Source organism: Elephas maximus, chromosome 3, assembly GCF_024166365.1.
Source record: "Elephas maximus indicus isolate mEleMax1 chromosome 3, mEleMax1 primary haplotype, whole genome shotgun sequence".
Classification (NCBI taxonomy): domain Eukaryota; kingdom Metazoa; phylum Chordata; class Mammalia; order Proboscidea; family Elephantidae; genus Elephas; species Elephas maximus.
This window is the reverse complement of record NC_064821.1, coordinates 141,989,916-142,011,577: the sequence shown is the minus strand read 5'-3', so window position 1 is coordinate 142,011,577 and position 21,662 is coordinate 141,989,916.

Sequence of the window (21,662 nt, the reverse complement as noted above, 5' to 3'; positions counted from 1 at the left end):
ATATTCTACATCTGACTGTGGCGAGTAGCAACTGGGGTCTTAAAAGCCTGTGAGCAGCCATCTAAGAGACCTACTGGTCCCATTTCAGATGGTCCCATCCCAGATGAAGACCAAAGACATAAGGGAAAATTAGTCCAAAGGACTAATAGACAACAACTACCACAACCTCCATCAGACTGAGCCCAGAACAAACAGATTGTGCCAGGTTACTACCACCAACCGCTCTGGCAGGGATCACAATAGAGGATCCTGAAAAGAGTGGGAGAAAAATGTAGAACAAAATTCAAATTCACACACACACACACACACACACACAAAGACACCAGGCTTGCTAGTCTTGCAGTTTGGAGAAACTACAAGAGAACAGCCCACCGACAACCTTTTAACTCAGTACTGAAGTCACTCCCGAGGTTTACCCTTCAGACAAAGATTAGGCAGGTCTATATGGCCAAAAATAACACACAAAAGAGGCATGTTTTCTAGTTCAAGCTTGTAAAGGAAACTACTGAGCACACCAACCCAAAAGCAAAGACGAGTAGGTAGGAAGCGACAGGAAAACTGGATGAATGGAAATAGGTCATCTGGGGTGCAAAAGGGGGAAGTGTTGATAAATCAAGGGGTCGTCCACCAACGTCACTGAACAACTTGTGTATTAACTGTTTAATGAGAAATTAATTTGCTCTGTAAACTTTCACCTGAATCACAGTTAAAAAAAGAAAAAAGAATGGTAGGCATTACTGTTCACATTTCTTGATGAGAAAACTGATGTTTAGAAAATACCCAAGGTTAAACAGCAAATGCAAAGTCAAACCAGATCTGTCTGGCTTCCAAATCCTAGTGTTTTTCATAATATTAGAAAGTCAATAAAAATGTCAAGTATTAGGGCACTTAGCTTGAACCGAGTTCATGTTTTAAGTGTTAAAAAGCCAATAGCATGATTAATCCAGCCTGGTGGATGGCCTACTTACTGTTCAGCTTGACTACACTGTTGCAGTATGCTTAGGGTATCCGTTATTTGTGACATATGTATCCAATTCATACTGTGCACAGATAACTGTTAAATTTTGAGTGAATTTTCTGAACACTCACCAATTAGTGATACTGAACTGGGAAAGGCAACCCATAAGTGTACTCGCTTGCTTACAAGCTAAAGATTTATACTTTATCATTTATTTCTTTGCAAGTAGATAATTGAGAGCTCTCCATGTTAAATTGTCACACTCTGTTAAATGATTTGATACTGATGGGCCCCAGATGTCCTGAAAATGTTCCCACACCCTGATGGCTCCCTCTGTACCTTTATTACTGCCATAGTGTGGCTCAACATATTTACCAATTCTAGGTCACCATCTGCAAAGATGTTATGTTGTGTCTATTTCAAATAAAAAGTGTACTCTTTTATATTATGAATAATATGGTGCCCTTTGAAAAAAGAAGATAAAATTAGAGTATAATAATCAAGTGTATCTTTGTAGTTAGAAGTCCCAGCATAGGAGTCAGACAGATCTGGCTATACTCCTAGCCTTTCTGCTTCCCAGTTGTGTAACTTTGAGCAGATCACATGGCCTTTCTGAGCCTGTTTTCTCATCTGAAAAATGGATAAACATAATACTTCACCTGATTGCTATAAGAATTAGATAATAGATATTTAAAGGGCACAGTGCTGAGTACATAAGTGATTAATAAGTAAATGATTTTGTTAGGAAACTAGCATATTATTTTTGCAAATATTAGACAAATGTATTTTAATTTCTCTGCCAAACGATCTTTTTCTTAAACTACTTACCTCTGAGATCAATCCATTTATCCAAGGGGGTGGGGGGGGGAAGGGGAATAGATGTGAAAGTCAAGAATTATGGAGAAGTAATTTTTTCCTAATTTTTTTCAGTTCCCATTTAATATAACAGGTTTAAGTGTTCAAAACGCTGAGTTTAATATAGAGGAGATCCAGAAATAAAGAAAAAATAAAAGAAAGTCTACTCACTGTGGACATGGGAGATAGTGGCAAGAGGAAGAAGTAGTGTGGGAGGAAGGAGGCTTTCTTTCTTGCTACTGGGACCCTGTGAGACGGCCCAACCAATCAGGAGTGCAGATAGACCTAGACAAACTTGGTAAAAGTAGTTAAGCTGAGGAAAAATTTCAACATCTTTTTTTTTTTTTTTTTTGATCTGGATTCCATAGTGTAGACAAGACTCGGAACTCTCCACTGCCTCTTCCGAGTTGAAAGCTAGTGGGCATACCACAGGGAGAGGCCAGGTGCCTCTAAAGCAGAGCCTGGGGTTATTCCGCCTGATGAAGGAACCTGAATGGAAGAGGAAACAAAAAGACTCAGGTGGTCCAAAAGCTGAGGAGGGGCTGAGTGAGTAAGTGAGGGCCATGTGCCCAGTTAAGTAAGGCCTGATTAAGGCATGTGAGGGCCCTGAACACTGATATCTGTGGGAGCTCCTCCTCTGCCTACTCCTGCATTCAAACGGGATATGTGAGTTATACATAAACCAAAAAAACCCCAAACCCCTTGCCGTAGTGTAGATTCCAACTCATAGCGACCCTGTAGGACAGAGTAGAATTGCCCCATAGAGTTTCCAAGGAGTACCTGGTGAATTCAAACTGCCAACTTTTTGCTTGGCAGACATAGCCACCAGGGTTTCCAAGTTATACATACACATGTATATATATTTTTATATATATTTGTATGGATCCCTGGTGGCGCAGTGATTGAGAACTCAGCTACTAACCAAAAGGTGGGCAGTTTGAATCTACCAGCCGTTCCTTAGACACTGTATGGGGCAGTTCTACTCTGTCCTATAGGATCGCTATGAGTCGGAATCAACTCAATGGCAACAGAGAATGTATGCATGGGTGTGTGTCTTAGCTATCCATGGTGTAACTTCTTTTTAAATGGGACTGTAATATCAGCAATTGAACACAAAAGTTGTGTATGCCATTTTAGTGGAATGAAATAACCTGGATTATAAAATTTTTAGTGGATTCAGGGTACTAAGATTTTTACTACATACCACATTTTCTACAAAAAGAATATTCCACATATTATACAATATACGACCTCTGTGAATTGAAGTGTTTTCCTATTTATCGATCGTATTCAAGTTGTGCCAATCATTAAATCCATCTGTAGAAAATTGAGAATTAAATGATTTAGGACTGAACAATTTGCAAGCAAAACAATATACAGAGCTGACTGATGGAGAACATAGTAGTCACTCCCTCTTTTAATTTTCACCATTAGTTTTGCACCCTAAAAATTTATTCTGTCTATAGAACCTTGTTTGTTTCCCATTCAGAAATCTTCAACAAGAATTTTCAAATGGTCCACTGTGATGTAGACAATCACTTGGCCTTCTTTTGATCCAATAATTTACGTCGTTAGAAGAAAAATTACTCCACAAAGCAGAATCTGTATTTCCGTTATTTATGGAGTCTGCAGATGCAACAATTTCAGATTCTAAAATAATTTCACTTTCTATACCATTATTAATTTTTTTTTTTACTACAGAAAGGAATGGAGGCAGAATTTGGAACAGATTTGGTTGTATTCGGATTACTACTAGTGATTTCAGCACTAGAAGTGCTAGCACAATGATTTACACTCGTTAAACTTGAGTGTTCAATAGAAAAAGTCTCTTCCAATTTTAAAAGGAAGTTAATTTTGGAATTGTTTTAGGGATTCACAAATCTTTTTCTTTTTATCTTCTGTGAGCTTTTGTTTTTGCACTCAACTGTTGCCATTTCATTTTACCTGGATAAAATTAAGTCACTTTATAAATTTGGTTCTACTGTAGCAAATAAATTTGAATAGTTGAAAATAAATAAAATTTCTACTCTAATCTCAACATTAATGCAAAAATTCATATTTGAAAATTAGCAGGTAAAAAATGGATTTGGAACATGTACTTTTGTTCTTCAGATCTGAGACTGTCAAAAGAAATAGTATTTACAGGCAGTCGGAAATAACTTCATTTGTTTGTCATATGATGTTTGTTCGAGGGTCATTCACTTATCTCCGTAAGTGTTTTTGTCTTGAAATCATACTTAAAAACTTGAGAAGTCACATTCCATCCTTTGATATGCATCTTCACAGTTCATTGAAGTATTGCTGGTGCCCAATGGGGGTGGCAGTCATCGTAAAGAGTGTGATACAAATACAAGGGTATGCTCGATCTCAACACACCTTTTGGTTTGCTTTGCACAGGACAGTACCAGATAAGTCACGAGCCATGTGATGATAGTACCACTGATGTGGCCGAGAGAGAACCGAATGTGAGGTTATACATGATCAGTCTGAAATGGAAAGGAAAATATAATTATTATCCTACATGAAATTTATAAAATGTACCTTTTATTTCTTTGTGGAGTTTTTCAGGAAAATGGAAAATAAAATACATGTGTATAATTTCAATTATCTAAATATTTATTTATTTATTTGAGGAATTGTTCAATTTCCTTACAAGGAGATACGTAAATATTCTGGTAAATATAAATGTAATCTTTTAATAAACAAACTTTGTTGCTTTCTTGGAGGATGAATTTGGAGACACACTTATTGTTACAAACATACAGAAACATACTTTGCATGATAAATATTGAATTTTTCATCCTCTTAATGTGCCTAATATGTCGTTTGCTAGCATATAGAGAGTAATATCAAGTACTGTGTCCCATATAACAGAAAATAAAAAACAAAACTCACTTGATACACAAATTAAAGCTTTTCATGTTAGATAAATATTAATATTTCTGGCATTTTTGGATGTTTGCTGTTAGTATTATATTAAATTATTACCCATGTTAGTATTATAGCAAATGCTAGATTGCATCCAAATGTATGCCAAACATAATATAAAAAGCATTGATCGAACTCATTACAATGGTCAACTTACTCAAGTTCCCTTGCTTTTGCACATCATCTGGGATTGGAGGTCCTGTTGGTTGTTTGCCAGAACATGCACGAGAGCATACCCTTGTTGTTTATATCATGTCAGAGAGCATTGCTGGCACTCCTGGCTAGAGTTGCTGGATCAGCAGACGTGAATGTACAAGATGGTTCTCTCAAAATGGATCAGAGATCTGTTACCTATTAATATAGCCTGTCCTTGCCCAGTAACCACTCATTCTGGATCGAGTTGCATATTGTGTGAATGTAGCAAAGTTAGACTTGACAGCTCACCTCTACCTCTTGTTTATTAGAAAGCAAATGGTATACACCCAAGAGACCCACTGAGATAAGGAGTTTCAATTCTATGGGAATAAACTGTAGGAGACAGCTGACAACAAATGTGTTGAAGTGGTAGGGCCTCGTAACTTAAACAACCTTGCACGTGGGTGCCCTCATGACCCTGTGTGAATTTTATTTCCAGCTGGCACATTCTCATGCTCTGGAACTAGTATCAATTTATCAATTTCATTTAGTGCACTGCCAGTTCCCCTCTGCTGCAGTGCTCACTTCTCCTGTTTTCTGTCTGCTTGGCATCTATGGGTCTTTGCTTTGGGCAACTTGTACCCCAGTTTTGTTGATGCCCTAGGCACGTGCTTACCTTGCTTTTTGGGTAATACACCCCTGCAACTGAGATAAGAGATGCCACTGAATCACCTTCTTTTGCTAGTACTAGCTGGATAATAAGCAAACAGGTAGACAAGGGGCAGCAACCCAGAGACCCAAGAATGAGTGGATGACACTGTTGAGATCTCTTGTTCTTCCTGTGCCACAATGTTGCCTAAGCCTCATCATTCCCTGCTTTCTACCTAGGTTCCATTTTAAAGAGGAGTTTGGTGAAGGGTAGAAGACCTAAAACTGTAAGGAACAAAACCTTGTTTTCTTAGTTGGACTGAGCATTACTTAAAGAAAAAGTATAACATTCTAGATCAAACTAAGTTTTGAAACAGGGCCAAAAGTTCTTTTTCTTCTCTCGATAACAAATGAGTCCTCAGAAGGAAGTTCAGATTAGTGAGAGATGAAATAAAGGTTCATATTTCTCTTCACTTCTAGGTTGTAGTGTGAGTAAATATGTGATCCTATTCCATTATTATTGTTGTTCTCACTAGGGCTGTTAACACTGCCCATCCTCCTGTAGCCAGACTAACTCTTAGTGGAATTTTCCAAGAAACAATGACTGGTTTGCACTGAGAATCTTCTCTCTTGCCCCTCATTGTGTTGTCCACCACACGGGTAGAATTTGGTCTTTCATAACCTCTGGCATTAAAACTGAGTTTTTAATGTCTCAACAAAGCTTTCTACTTCAAAATTGATCAAAGCCATCTAGTTGGTCTCCTTAGCACCAGGAACTAACCAACTGAGCTAGCCAGAACTGTAGGGAGTGTAGACAAATAACTAATCTATGAGGACTTCTAAGTAGCACATTGATTTTCTGACTATACACACCTGTGGGGGTTTTGACAAACACATCTTTTTCATATTTTTTTTCAAAATTGTAAAAGAGCAAATGTACAATATTTTTTAAAAATAAAGCAATAAGCAAACAAATGGGCTTCTATGCATGCACAACAATTTTGAGCAGTGTTTGAGAAATCTGATTCACAGCTGCCACACTTCATGGGGACGTGATGCATATAAAAAAATGACGGAGCAACTGACCAATATGAAAAGTCCATTTAAGAGGATTCTTCATTAAAGAAAGTGGATGTAGTTAAAAGCCTAGATTTTCATGTGCCAGCTGGGCCACAACAAGTTTAATTATGCAATTTGCATATTCAATTGCCCATCACCCTCTCTGCTTCCTTCATTCATGTTTTGCAGGTGTGTCTGTGAAGTAATTGGAAATTGACATCAAGAATCTAACAGGTGCAGACTTATTCAACGTTTAAAGTTTTCAGAAATCATTTGACCAATAAGAAATACTACAGCCTGCAAAATTTGCCTTGGCTCCACCTAAAAGGAGCTGGTCAAGTAAGCCAACAAAATGTAGACTTTGACTTTAGATCACATCCACATATATTTTTTAGTGCCTACTTCATTTAAGACACAGATTATATTCTTGAAATGCATAGATAAACTAAGCATAACCCCTGCTCCTGAGAATTTTACTGAAGAAGAGAAGCCTAGGTTACCCAATGGAAATTAAAACCACAGGAGGCCTGTTGAGCAGGAGCTGAAGCTATGGAGAAGATGCATCCATCACTTGTTGTAGATGGTGTCACAGGCAGTATGAGAGTTGGGAGACAAATACTCCGGCACCTACAGCTAGGCTGCCATGTTATCCTATTGAACATAAACAACTTCCTAAAGTACCAACATCAGACCACTCTGTGATAGATCAAGACAAAAACATGCCCACTGCATGTTCATGTCTGAACACAGACAAAACACAAACATTGTCTATACCACAGAAATAGACCAAATATTCTTCTGTCTTGGCTAATATGAGTATCTGCTGCCTCACTATCAAAGCTTAGACTTGCTCCACTTGTCTTAACTTCTAAAGGAGAGTTATTAAGATGCTTTATCATAGAATTGCCTCACTTCTTAGCATAGAAGTCCGTGCATGCCAAAAATGGTTAAACGCTGGGTTTCTAACCAAATGGTTGGGGGTTTGAACTCATTCAGAGGCAATACTGATGAAAAGCATGGCAATCTGCTTCTGAAAAGATCACAGCCTTGAAAACCCTGTGGAGGGCAATTCTACTCTGAAACACGGGGTCGCCATGCATCAGAAACAACTAGATGGCAAATGAACCCCATTTCCCAGTGCTACTATTAGCATCTAATCCAGTACAAAACCCCAGTTCCTTAAATCTCCCCTAAATCACTCAATCCCAGACAAATCCTAAAATAAATCTTCTCTAACACCCTCTTACTGAGATGCCTGACAAGTCAATATTGATATGAGTCTAAGTCCAACTGCGGTCAAATATAGGTGTGCTACTGGTGTTCCTCGGCTGAGGGGCAATGGAACTACCTTAACTCTTTTTTTAATTATTTTTAAGAGTCATAAAATCTTAAATTCTCCCACCTGTAAATACTTGACACCATGTAGTCTAAGCTCAACTATGTGAATAAAACTTATACAATAGTCTTGATATATTATCTTGCATCTTTTAAAAACATTTCTGGTATTTAAAAACACATTTACTCAATAAGGCATCCTATTCCATTGTTAAATAACTATAATTATTAGGAAATTATTGCTTATATTGAGCCAAAACTCTACCATTCATTAACTTTAAGTTCTGCTCTCTTGGCTCATGCATGAGACAAATATGTTTTTTATGTGAAATACATCCAAATCTTTTAAGACAGCTAAAGTTGTCCCCATGTTTTCTCATTTCCAGGTTCAATATCATTCATATATTCTCAATTCTTATGACTATTAATAATTCCCATGAATCACACATTCTATATAATCCCAATCCTTCCCTAAACATGCTCTTGTCATTATCTCTGTTACAGAGCTTAGGCCATATTTTAAAACAGTTTTCTAGACAAGGGATAGTCATTGCACAGCCTCTACCTTGGTTTGGATCTGGAACATGAGTTTATTGCCCCAACTCAAAAGCACATCAAGTGGTCTTGCAGATTTAACGTGTCGTTGAATCCAATAGATGGCTCCTATTGAATTCGTAATCAACTAAAACCTCTTAACTAGAGGTAGTATAGGGTAGAAATTTGTCAAATTATGAGCCAGCTCTCTAATCTTTGTTTGGAATTGACACTCTGAGTCCTGTCTGATCCCATTTTATTTGCCAAAGCAAGTCATGAGGACATCCTCAGGTCAAAAATTTCTGAGATACTTTAGCTTCCAAACTGTTGCCATTTAGTTGAGTCCAATTCATAGTGACCCTATAGGACAGAGTAGAACTGCCCCCTAGTGTTTCCAAGGAGTGACTGGTGGATTCGAACTGCTGACCTTTTGGTTAGCAGCCAAGCTCTTACCATGTGTCCAAACAGAGGGGAAATAGCATATTCATTAACAGTTGTAGTGATTATCACAATCCAACCTTGTGATCAGCAAATATTCGATTTCTTATCCTTATTCCACAGAAGACATACTCACCTCTCCCAAAGGAGACGATTAAAAAATCCCAACCAATCAAGGCATAGAGCTCAAGGTCAGTATCTCAGTACATCTGTATCAGGGCTGGATGTGGACTCTATTGACACAAGATTTACGAAATAAAAAGAAAAGTTATCTGTCCCTCCATCCAATATTTAGAGGTGGAACAAACACAGGATAATTGTAATAAACATTCCCATTTGTAAAGCAGAAGAGTAGAAGACATACGGCATACCTTGGTCCACAGAAATTCTGAAATTCCTATCCACAGATGTAACAAATGCCTTGAGAATGGAGAATGATGACTAATTAGGCCTGAGTGTACAATCTCTGGGAGGAGTTCCCTTTTCAATGTTCTCCGTGGTCTCTGGCTCTGCCTTCTCCATGACCCTTCTTGGTCTCATCTAGAGTAGGTGTTAAAAAATATGCTTTGAAGGCTAGGAAGTCAATAGCTATCATAAATCAAATAAAATTTCTTTTAATCTAGGCTGGTGGTCTTTTCGAGAGTACAAATTTCTAAAAATATACACTTTTTATATATTTATTACAGCCAGACCTGTCTGCAAAGAGCAACATCCATTGCTTCATTCTTATCATAATTGTCATTATTTATATGCATTTCTTTGCTTTCCATGCACCCGCACCATATATCTCAGTCTCTTTGAATAGCTTGAGTTTATCAGGCTCTGGTGGGAGAATCATGGACATAGTATCCTTTAATCTCCTTTTCTGAATCAATGTTTTCTAATTAAAAGGATTTATTGGTTACCACTACTGTAATTGGGTATTTACGCTGAGGTTAATTCATGGATTTTAACAATTTGGTGTAAGAACCATAGTCTTGATTTGATCCACCTCATAAGGCTTAGTTTTAACAAGTCTTTGTTGCTCCAAAGTCTTACCAGTATTATCTTTTACCATTGGGCTTGAGAAACAGTTGTCTTTTCTATTCTTATTGATATTGTTGTTGTTATTGTTGTTGTTAGCTGTCCTCTAGTCAGTCCTCAACTCATGGCTACCCCATGCGCAACAGAAAGAACACTGCCTGTTCCTGTGCCATCCCATAATCAGGGCATCAAATTGTTGTGATTAAAAAAGAAAAAAAAAAAAAACCTGTTGCTGTTATGTAGATTCTGACTCACAGCGACCCTATAGGACAGAGTAGAACTGCCCCATAGGGTTTCCAAGGAGCACCTGGTGGATTCCAACTGCCAGGGTTTCCACCTGTTGTGATATATAGGGTTTTCTTTGGCAGATTTTTAGAAGCAGATCACCAAGGCTTTCTTCCTAGTCTGTTTTAGTCTGGAAGCTTTGCTGCAAGCTGTTAGGCATCATAACAACACTCAAGTCTCCCCTGACAGAAAGGTGGGGGCTGTACACGAGGTGCATTGGCAGGGAATTGAACATGTTTCCCCCATAGAAAGTAAAAATTCTACCACTGAACCACTACTGTCCCCATTTCCATCTCTATAAAGACCCTGAATTTTTGAACTATCTCTAACCCCTTTCAATCCTGCTTTTAAACCAGTCAATTCTTTGTTGCACTTATCACATTTTTACAATACCTTGTCAAATTCAACAAAGAGTAACTCTAACACATGCTGACGTTCTGTTTTCCAATCTCTCCTCCTAGAACTCCAAGTTCATTAGATACTTGTTTGCCTTCCCAATTATTGCAGACAACATGTTTATCAGATATTTTGTCACTTTATAACATAGGTCACCATCTTTCCAGCCTGCAATTACAGTTTCTTCACTGGCTATAAACTAATAATGTAATGTAGGTTCATGTCGTGGCAGAATTCCAATTCTGGTAACCAATTTCTGAATCATTGAGTAAAGGCTAGACTATGCTACAGTGGTTTAACTACAATAGTTTATTTTTCGCTCATACTATTTGTTCCCTGCATGTCAGCTGGGCACTCTGCTCCAGCTGTCCTCACTCAAGGTCCGGGTCAAAGGGGGATCCATGTCCCTGCTCCCACAATTGCTGAGGTATGAAAAGGGGGACAAGAAAATTGAGTACTGGCTTTTGAAACTTTTGCCTGTGTCATTTTCCAAAGAAAATCACAAAGATCCATGTCCCTGCTCCCACAATTGCTGAGGTATGAAAAGGGGGACAAGAAAATTGAGTACTGGCTTTTGAAACTTTTGCCTGTGTCATTTTCCAAAGAAAATCACAAGCAGCTCCTAATTTCAAAGGAGGTAACAAAATGAAATCATACTTTGTGCCCAAAAGGACGACACATAACATATTTGTTACTAGGCTTAATGACTGCCACTTTGTATGGGTGTTTCTGGCTAGACTCTGTGCTAAACATGTTATGCATATCTTCTCATTTAATTCCCCAAATAATCACGTAATTTGAAAATCATTATCCATTTTTTTTTTTACCATGTAAAAACTGAGACTTGTCAAAGGGGAAAAACACAAACCTAGCAACTGGCAAAATCAAACAATGAAACTGGATTTGTTTACCTCAAGCCCTTGTGCTCTTAGTCCCTTAGATATAGTCCGGAAAACAAAATTCAGTATAGAACCACCAGTCCCTGCTTCTCCTTTCTTGAGATACTTACTGCTAAACCCTCCAGATGTCTCTTAAATGATTCTTTTCTAAATCTCTTCCCAAATGTCATTGTTCACCACTGCCCCCAATACAAGGTTAATGAGAAGAAGCTAAAGTAACAAATAATCCTAAGACATATATCAACACGATAGAAGTTTATTTCTTATTCATATAATAGTCCAGGTTTCTGTTCCTCTTTAGCAAATGATTATCCTCTAGTTGTTGATTTTGAGTCCAAAATCTTTCTATTTTGTGGCTCTGTAATGCCCCAGGCCCTTGTTGTCATCTGTTTCTGTAGTATAAGCCTCAACCAGAAGTTGCCTTCATCAATTCTGCTCACTTCCTGTTGGCAAATATTAATCACATGGCCATACTCAGCTACAAGAGGAGTTAGAAAATATAGACGTTAGCTGGGCAGCTGCTTCCTAGAGAACAGATTTTCTGGACATCTATCCCTCTGCACATACACAGGAACGTACATACACAAACACACACACTGACACACTCTGTCCCATCAAAACCTTCTCCCAGGTAATCGCAAGAAAGGCCTGATGTGAATCATTTATTCCTTAATGTATATTTAATTCAATACTTCATCTCCTAAAAGGTTTTGAATGGAAAAATCTTACATCTCAATCTTAGATGTATTTAAGAAAGCCTCTGTGAAAAGGAGCCCCATGGTCAAGAAGTTTGGGAAATGCTAGTTTAAAGAAATGAAAATAAGCTTCTTTTCGGACTATTTTTCACAGCTCTTAAGTGCATTCATATGAATTATGAATTTTTAAGAAGGGAATATTCTTTTCCAGCTTTTCACAAAATATTTTACCACACACCCCTTTCTGAGAAATCACTCTTGTCATTTTGCATAACTAAGGCACCCAAGGCATTCAGATTTAGAAATACAAGCTTAAAGGATTTAAAGCACTAGTGAGCTTGAATAAAGCAAGACCTGGGTTGGGCCCCAGCCACTGAGGGGATAATATATAAAGAGCTACTTCTCCACCTACATATAAAGCTGGCCCTCTATAAACTTGTGTCTGCTGTTTTGCAGTACATCACCCAGAAAAAGGGGCCCCAGAGCCCTGACTCTGAACTGCAGAATACCTTCTGCTCTGACAGATGGGGTCCTGACAAGCTGTTGTTGCCATCAATACAATGCAAATATGAATTCTCTTTACAGCTTTGAACAGTGTTCTTTATAGCACCAGAGGACAGGTCTTAAGCTCTCAGGAGTCCCACCAGAGCAGTGGATGTCCTCATTTCTATGAAGTCTCCACCCTATCCTGTGCCCCCCCTGTCTGGAAAGATAATAAAAATAATCCCCTAAACAAACAAAGGATTTTGCTTGCTGGCCAAATTTCAGATCGATACAGCAGTTGGGAGAGAGCCAAGATTTAGGAGCTCGCATGGCAAGAGAGGCTACAGATCATTAAAGATGAACAGAGCCATAAAACACCAACACAATTGGCACAACCAACTGCAGTGTTTTTGGCAGGCTCCACACAGAGGCCATGGATTGAATGTTCCTGGAAACTAACATGCCCCTCCTCAAAAAGTGTGGGTAAGGCCCACTTAAGCCACAGCAAAGTACACTGTGGTGCCAGGCACAGACGCCTGCTTTGCCTCCTGCATGATTGAGCCTGATGTTGCACAGTGCTTAGGAGATTTGTGCTTGTTGTAAACAATCCATTTACATAACAGTGTTGACACACAAAGATCTAGGGGTCTTTTTCGTGTTCATTATACCTGGAAAGAGTTGGTAAGTAACAATTTAATATTTGGGAGCAGTTTTTAGAAATCATAGTTTATATCCTGCACTAGTTTTTAATACATGCTCTTTTAGTTTAGTAGTGCTGCTATAACAGAAATACCACAAATGGGTGGCTTTAATGAACAGAAATTTATTTTCTAGAAGTCCAAATTCAGGGCACTGGCTCTGGGGGAAGGGTCTCTGCCTCTGTTAGCTCTCTGGGAAGATCCTTGTCTCTTTCAGCTTCTGGTCTTCACATGCTTGGGGATCTTCACGTGGCGCCTAACTTCCCTGATTCTCCTTGCTTCTGTGCCTAATCTGTTCTTTTTATATCTCAAAAGCAATTGGCTTAGAACATACGCTACACTTCTATGGCCTTGTTATCATCACAAAGAAAACACTATTCCCAAATGGGATTATATCCACAAGTATGTTGCTGTTATTGTGTGCCATCCAGTCGATTCTGATTCCTAGTGATCCTATATAACAGAGAAGAACTGTCCCATAGACTTGCCTAGGCTGAAATCTTTATGGGAGCAGATCACCAGGTCTTTTATCACATGAAGCCACTGGTGGGTTTTAACTGCCAACCTTTTTGGTTAGCAGCTAAGCGCTTAACCATTGCACCACTAGAGCTCCTTTCCACAAGTATAACAAACAAACAGAAAACAAAACCTGCTGCCATAGAGTCAATTCTGACTCACAGTGGCCCTATAGAACAGAGTAGAACTGCTCCATAGGGTTTCTAAGAAATGGCTGGTGAATTCAAAATGCTGATCTTTTGGTTAGCAGCCAAATTCTTAGCCACTGTGCAGCCAGGGTTCCACAAGTATATGATAGTATTTACAATACATATATTGGGGGGACACAACTCAGTCCATAACACATGCTATTCCCAATTTGCTGTGAATACGACAGACTCCAGTGGAGGATAGATTATTTCTCATTTGTAGAAATTTATGAAAGCATAAAGGAATAAATGAAATCTATATGGAAAACAAACTTTCAAGTATAGAGGAATAAAAATCCAAGCTTGTTTAAAGCTCAGTCAGACTTGTCTGGTTGGTAACCTGTTATGGATTGAATTGTGTCCTCCCCAAAAGGTATGTTGGAGTCCTAATTCCTGTACACGTGAATGTGACCTTGTTTGGAAATAGGGTCTTTGAAAATGGTATCAGTTAGGTTAAGATGAGGTCATACTTGAGGACGGTAGGTTTTAATCTATATGACTAGTGTCCTCATAGAAGAGAAGATACACAGAAATAGACAGAAGAAGGATACTATATGACTCTCCAGCTTTAAGCCAAGAACACTGAGACCTACCAGAAGCTAAGAGAGAGAGAGATGGAACAGATTCTCCCTCAAAGTCTCAGAAGGAATCAGCATGACTGACACCTTGATCTCTGACACCCAGGCTTCAGCACTGTCAGACAATAAATTCCTCTTCTGATAAGCCATTCAGTTAGTGATATTTTATTCTGACTGCCTGAGGAAACTAATACAGTTCCCCTTACTTTAAGCAAATGCTAATTTTCAAAAATTAATATGAACACACAAAAAGGTGACAGTTGCCTTTGAAAAGGTTGTTTTCTTTATAAAGGGATTATTTTTCAAAAATTGAAGCAAAATTTACATAGAGTGAAATATCAAATCTTAAGTGAAAAATTTTATAACAAATGTATATGTTTGTGTAATGAACACACACACACAAGTATATACAAGATATAGGGAATTTCCATCATCCCAGAAAGTTGTTTTTTGCAGTCATCTTACCTCCGCCCTGTCACATGAAGCACTGTTCTGTTTTTTTTTATTCCTGTAGATTAGTTTTGTCTGTTCTGACCTTCGTGTAACTAGAATCTTACAGTATGTACTCTTTTGTATCTGGCTTCTTTAGTTGGGTAAAAGGTTTTTGAGATTCATCAGTGTTGCGGAGCGTCATCAATGTTTTATTCTTTTCTTTGCTCTGTAGTGATCCACTGTATCTACCATATGTCTGTCAGTTTTTCGGACTATGATGGGTGGCTGGAAATTTTACCACCAATACTTCAAATACCAGCAGGGTCACCTATGGCCGACAGATTTCAGTGGAGCTTCCAGACTAAGACAGACTAGGAAGAAGGACCTGGCAGTCTACTTCTGAAAAAAAAAAAGGCAATGAAAATCTTATGAATAGAAGCAGAATATTTATATAGTGCTAGAAGATGAGCCCCTGAGGTTGGAAGACATTAAAAAACGACCGGAGCTGCCTCCTCAAAATAGACGTAGATGGAGTCGAGCTTTTAGGATCTTCATTTGCTGATGTGGCATGACTCAAAATAAGAAGAAACAGCTGCAAGCATTCATTAATAATGAATTATTATTAATTATTAATTAAATCTAGGAAAATTAGAAGTCATCAAAAATAAAATGGAATGCATAAAGATGGATATCCTAGGCATTAGTGAGCTGAGATGGACTGGTATTGGCCATTTTGAATCTGACGATCATATGGCCTACTATGTGGGAATGACAAACTGAAGAGGAGTGGTGTCACGTTCACCTACAAAAAGAACATTTCAAGATCTATCCTGAAGTACAATGCTCTCAGGAGTAGGGCAATATCCATAGCCCTACAAGGAACACCAGTGGATGCGACTATCATTCAGATTTACCCACCAACCATTAAGGCTGAAGATGAAGAAACTGAAGATTTTTACCAACTTCTGCAGTCTGAAATTGATCAAGCATGAAATGAAGATGCACTGATAATTACTGGCTATTGAAATGCAAAAGTTGAAACAAAGAAGAAGGATTGGCAGTTAGAAAATATGGCCTTGGTGATAGAAATTACCCCAGGGATGGCATGATAGAATTTGCAAGACTAACGACTTCTTCATTGCAAACACCTTTTTTCGACAACATAAATGGTGACTATACACGTGGACTCTATCAGATAGTATACACAGGAATCGAATCGACTACATCTGTGGAAAGAGGCAATGGAAAAGCTCAATATCATCAGTCAGAACAAGGCCAGAGGCTGACTGCAGAATAGGCCAATTGCTCATATGCCAGTTCAAGTTGAAGTTGAAGAAAATTAGAAAAATCCATGAGAGTCAAAGAATGACCTTGAGTAAATGCCACCTGGATTTAGAGATTATCTCAAGAATAGATTTGACTGATTGAATACTAATGATGGAAGATCAAATGAGTTGTGGAATAACAACAAGGACATCATACATGAAGAAAGCAGTAGGTCATTAAAAGAAAGGAAAGGCCAAAATGGGTGTCAGAAGAGACTCTGAAACTTGCTCTTGAACGTACAGTAGCTAAAGCAAAAGGAAGAAATGATGAAGTAAAAGAGCTGAACAGAAGACTTCAAAGGGTGGCTTGAGGAGACAAAGTAAAGTATTATGATGAAATGTGCAAAGACCTGAAAATAAAAAACCGAAAAAGAAGAACGCACTCAGCATTTCTCAAGCTGAAAGAACTGAAGAACAAATTCGAGCCTCGAGCTGCCATGTTGAAGAGGTCTACCGGGAAGATATTAAATGACACAGTAACAATCAAAAGAAGATGTAAGGAATACACAGAGTCACTGTACCAAAAGGAATTAGCTGACATTCAACCTTTTCAGAAGGTAGCATATGATCAAGAACCAATGGTTCTGAAGGAAGAGGTCCAAGCTGCACCGAAGGCATTGGTGAAAAACAAGGCTCCAGGAATTGATGGAATACCAATTGCGATCTTTCAACAAACAGATGCAGCACTGGAAGCACTCACCCATCTATGCAGGAAATTTGGAAGACAGCTACCTGGCCAACTGACAGGAAGAGATTCATATTTGTACCCATTCCAAAGAAAGGTGATCCAACAGAAGTGGAAATTACTGAAAAATATCATTAATATCACGCACAAGGAAAATTTTGCTGAAGATCATTCAAAAGCAGTTGCAGCAGTACATAGACAGAAAACTGTCCGAAACTCAAGCCGGATTCAGAAGAGGACATGGAACAAAGGATATCATTACTAATGTCAGATGCATCTGGCTGAAAGCAGAGAATACCAGAAAGATGTTTACCTGTGTTTTATTGAGCATGCAAAGGCATTCAACTGAGTGGATCATAACAAATTAAGGATAACATTGTGAAGAATGGGAATTAGTTGTGCTCATGAGGAACCTGTACGTAGACCAAGAAGCCGTCATTTGACTCGAACGAGGGGATACTGTGTGCTTTAAAATCAGGAAAGGTGTGCATCAAGGTTGTATCATTTCACCATACTTATTCAATTTGTATGCTGAGCACATAATCTAAGAAACTGGGCTACATGCAGAAGAACGTGGCATCAGGATTGTAGGAAGACTCATTAACAACCTGTGATATGTAAATGACACAACCTTGCTTGTTGAAAGTGAAGAGGACTTGAAGCACTTACTGACGAAGATCAAAGACCACAGCCTTCTGTATGGATTGCACCTCAACATAAAGAAAACAAAAATCCTCACAACCAGATAACAAGCAACATCATTATAAACAGAGAAAAGATTGTATTTGTCAAGGATTTCATTTTACTTGGATCCACACTCAATACCCATGGAAGCAGCAGTTAAGAAATTAAATGATACGTTGCATTGGGCAAATCCGCTGCAAAATACTTCTTTAAAGTGTTGAAAAGCAAAGATGTCATGTTATAGCAAGATACAGCTGACCCAAGTCACGATGTTTTCAATCACCTCATATGCATGTGAAAGCTGGACAATGAATAAGGAAGACCAAAGAAGACTTGATGCGTTTGAATTACAGCATTGGTGAAGAATATTGCATATACCATGGTCTGCCAGAAGAATGAACAAATCTGTCTTGGAAGAAGTATAGCAAGAATGCTCCTTAGGAGTGAGGATAGCATGACTTCATCTCAGATACTTTGGATATGTTATCAGGAGGGACCAGACCCTGGAAAAGAACATTATGCTTGGTTAAGTAGAGGGTCAGTGAAAAAGAGGAAGACCCTCAATGAGATAGATTGACACAGTGGCTGCAATAATGGGCTCAAGAATAACAACAATCGTGAGGGTGGCACTGGACCAGGCAGTGTTTTGTTCTGTTGTACATAGGGTTGCTATGACTCAGAGCCAAACCTACAGCACTTAACAACAACCACAATCCATTATATGAATATGCCTCCTATTGATAGACATTTGAGTTGCTTCCTTGTTTGAGTTATTATAAATAAAATTGTTAAAACATTCTTGTACAAATCTTTTGTGAATATATATTTTTAGTTTTCTAGAGTAGAACCCTAGAAGTAAAATTGCTTATCCAGAGAGTAGGTGAATTTCAACTTTCCAAGAAACTAGCAAGTCTTTTTCCAAAGTAATTGGATGTATGAGAGTCCTTTTTGCTTCCTAATCTCACCAACATTTCTACCAGTCAAATCTCAATTCTAGCAAATATGAAGCTTATCTCATTATTTTGCATTTTCCTGACAACTAATGATGTTGAACACCTTTTATTGTGCTTACTGCCCATTTACGTATCTCCTTTAGCACTACAGTTACTTTAAAAAAGGACTTCTATAGGAAATACTAAATATAGATAGATAGATAGATAGATAGATAGATAGATAGATAGATAGATAGATAGATAGATAGATAGATAGATAGATAGATAGATAGATAGATAGATATAGGTTTTAGCACCTCTAGCACATAATAGGTGCTCATTAAGTATTTGCTGAATTAAATAGTAAGCTCCTCGTGTAGTTTCAAAACGTGATTGGAATTTTGAAATTTTACTTACGTAGACATTTATCCGTATGTAAACCGAGACACTTTTTAGTGAGTCTGGAGGTAGGTATGTTCTCTGGTGCTCATGCCATCAAATTCATCAAAATGAATTCATTCAATATCTTTATTTGTCTGAGCAATATTTGGTGCAAATGAATCTACATGTGGAACTCAGGACCCCTGGTAGGAGCAATGGAGGGTATGTGCTAGGTATTCAAAGGTCGGAATCCATGCTGAAGCTCTGCTACTTGCCAACTCTGTAAGTTACTTAACCTCTCTGTGCCCCTACTAATCATCTGCATAATGGGCATGAAAATATCATCTATCACACAGGGTAACAGATGAGAAATCCATTGCATGATGTGAAAAAACATAATCCTGTGCTTGCTTAGTAGAAAGGTTGTCCCGAGATAGGAAGAATATAAAGAATATTCATGCTTATCTGACTATGTGATGCTGGAATTCAAAGTCTCCGAAATTACTTAGTGTGCCTAGCATGGTAGCATACCTTTAAAAACAGACATGGAAGATTATTTGCAACCAGTGATAAGATTGTATTAGCTCTTCAGGTGCAAGTTTATTTGGATGAATTAAACAGGGCCGTTTAATTAAAAACAAACATGTCTAAAACTAACAAAGCCTGTAGAAAACGTGCAGTAATTAGTGCCCAAAACCTACATATGATGAAGCCCATTCGAAGAAACAAATAATGTAGAAATATGCCTACTGTAATTATAGTCACTGATTCAAAATCTTGTTTTTGCATGAATAGTTTCATCCTCTTGAATCAACATTTAGATGCAAATTTTTTTTTTTTTTAAATCATGAAAGTGACACACATGTGATCCATGGGCTAGAACAAGATGTTGATCCTAGTTAATTTCCACAACGTTAGTTTTTGCAAAATCTAAATCCACATTTCAACACCCATCTTGAAATAAAGCCCCTTCTTATAATTCTTATCCAAAGACTTCTCCTATATCTATGTAACAAATTAAGAACACAGAAATAAGAACATAAAATACTTATTTAGGCGTTATTTACTAAAGGCAAATCTATATCAATCACAACCTTGATTTGACATTCTAACCATTTTAGTATTACTGCAAATGTTCTTTAGATTATGAATAATTTCTCCTTTTAATAAGTGCATTAGGATGCAGCTCTGAACCATATATTCATTTTCCTGTGTCTGAGATTTGTTTTTCTTTCATAGACAATAGCAAAACACATAGCAAAAGTGATTTAATTTTGTTGTACCTGGATCAGAATTTAAATCTATACGCCTATATATTTAAAGTGAAAATACACTGGGTATCATAAATTTCGTTTTATAAATCTGTGTCTCCAGATGTTTCTACTTGGTTTCATATGCCTTTATTCCAAAATATATGTCCTAGCAAAAACTTAGCCACGAGCTGGAATTCAAACAAAACAAAGCAAGATTGTGTGTGTTTGTATTTTTTAAATTTATTTTAGGAATCTGCCATTTTAAGATTTTTCTCCACATGGGTATTTCAATTATTTTTTTCACCTATTATAAAGAACTGAGAGACAATCTGAGTGGCGCAAACACTGCTAACTTAAAGGATGGCAGCATGAAACAACTCAGCCATGCCGCAGAAGAGAGACCTGGTGATCTGCTTCTGTAAAGCCAACAAAACCTCGCAGAGCGCAGCTGTACTTTGTAACACCTGAGGTCACCATGAGTTGGAGTAGAGTTGAAGGCAATGGGTTTGGAGTTTTGTTTTGTTTTGTTTTTAGGGCAGACATGAAAGAAAAAAATATCAAATAATCTCTTTTGAAAGTATTTAATGCAGTATGACTAGGAAATTGGGATATTTTAGGGATATTTGAATTTAGTTGTGAATCTGATACTCAATGGGCTCTATTAGTGGCTCATTTAATGTCTTAGAAGAACTATTTTTTTTGTGCAATTGTTGTATTGCTGAAAGACACATACGGACATTTGTAAATCAAAACGATATTTTACATTTTAGGTGATAGACTCTTTTAAAAACTCTGGCAAATCTTGCAACAAATCAAGTCAATCTTTTGTAATCCACACTATCTCTCCTTAATTTGTCTTCAATTTGGCAATCTGAGTTCTTACAAAGTTCCTAGAAAGTGGGTACTAACTCTAGATCTTCCTCCCTCACTTGCCCAGTCTGCACTGGTTTGTGTCATATTACGTAACACTGTATAAATTTCTATATAATAAGTAACACCCATTAGCTGCTGTCTACATTTGTTCCTGTTTAAGTAAAATTGGATTTGTTTCTGGTATTTCAAGGAGATAGGACCAGACCAGTATAAAATTAACATAGGCCTTAGGGAAAACTATATTTATTTAAGCAATGTTTAATCTTCTTCCTGATGCATTTTGAAATACGTAGGAAAGATAATTTGGAAACTAAAAAGTCAGAATAGATCATCAACTTCCAAATACAGCCCAGAATTAGAGAAGTAGGACTAGAAGGGAGAAGACAGCCACCATAAATTTAACCCTATACCCTTAATAGGAATATTCACAGCTCCAGGGAAGGAGA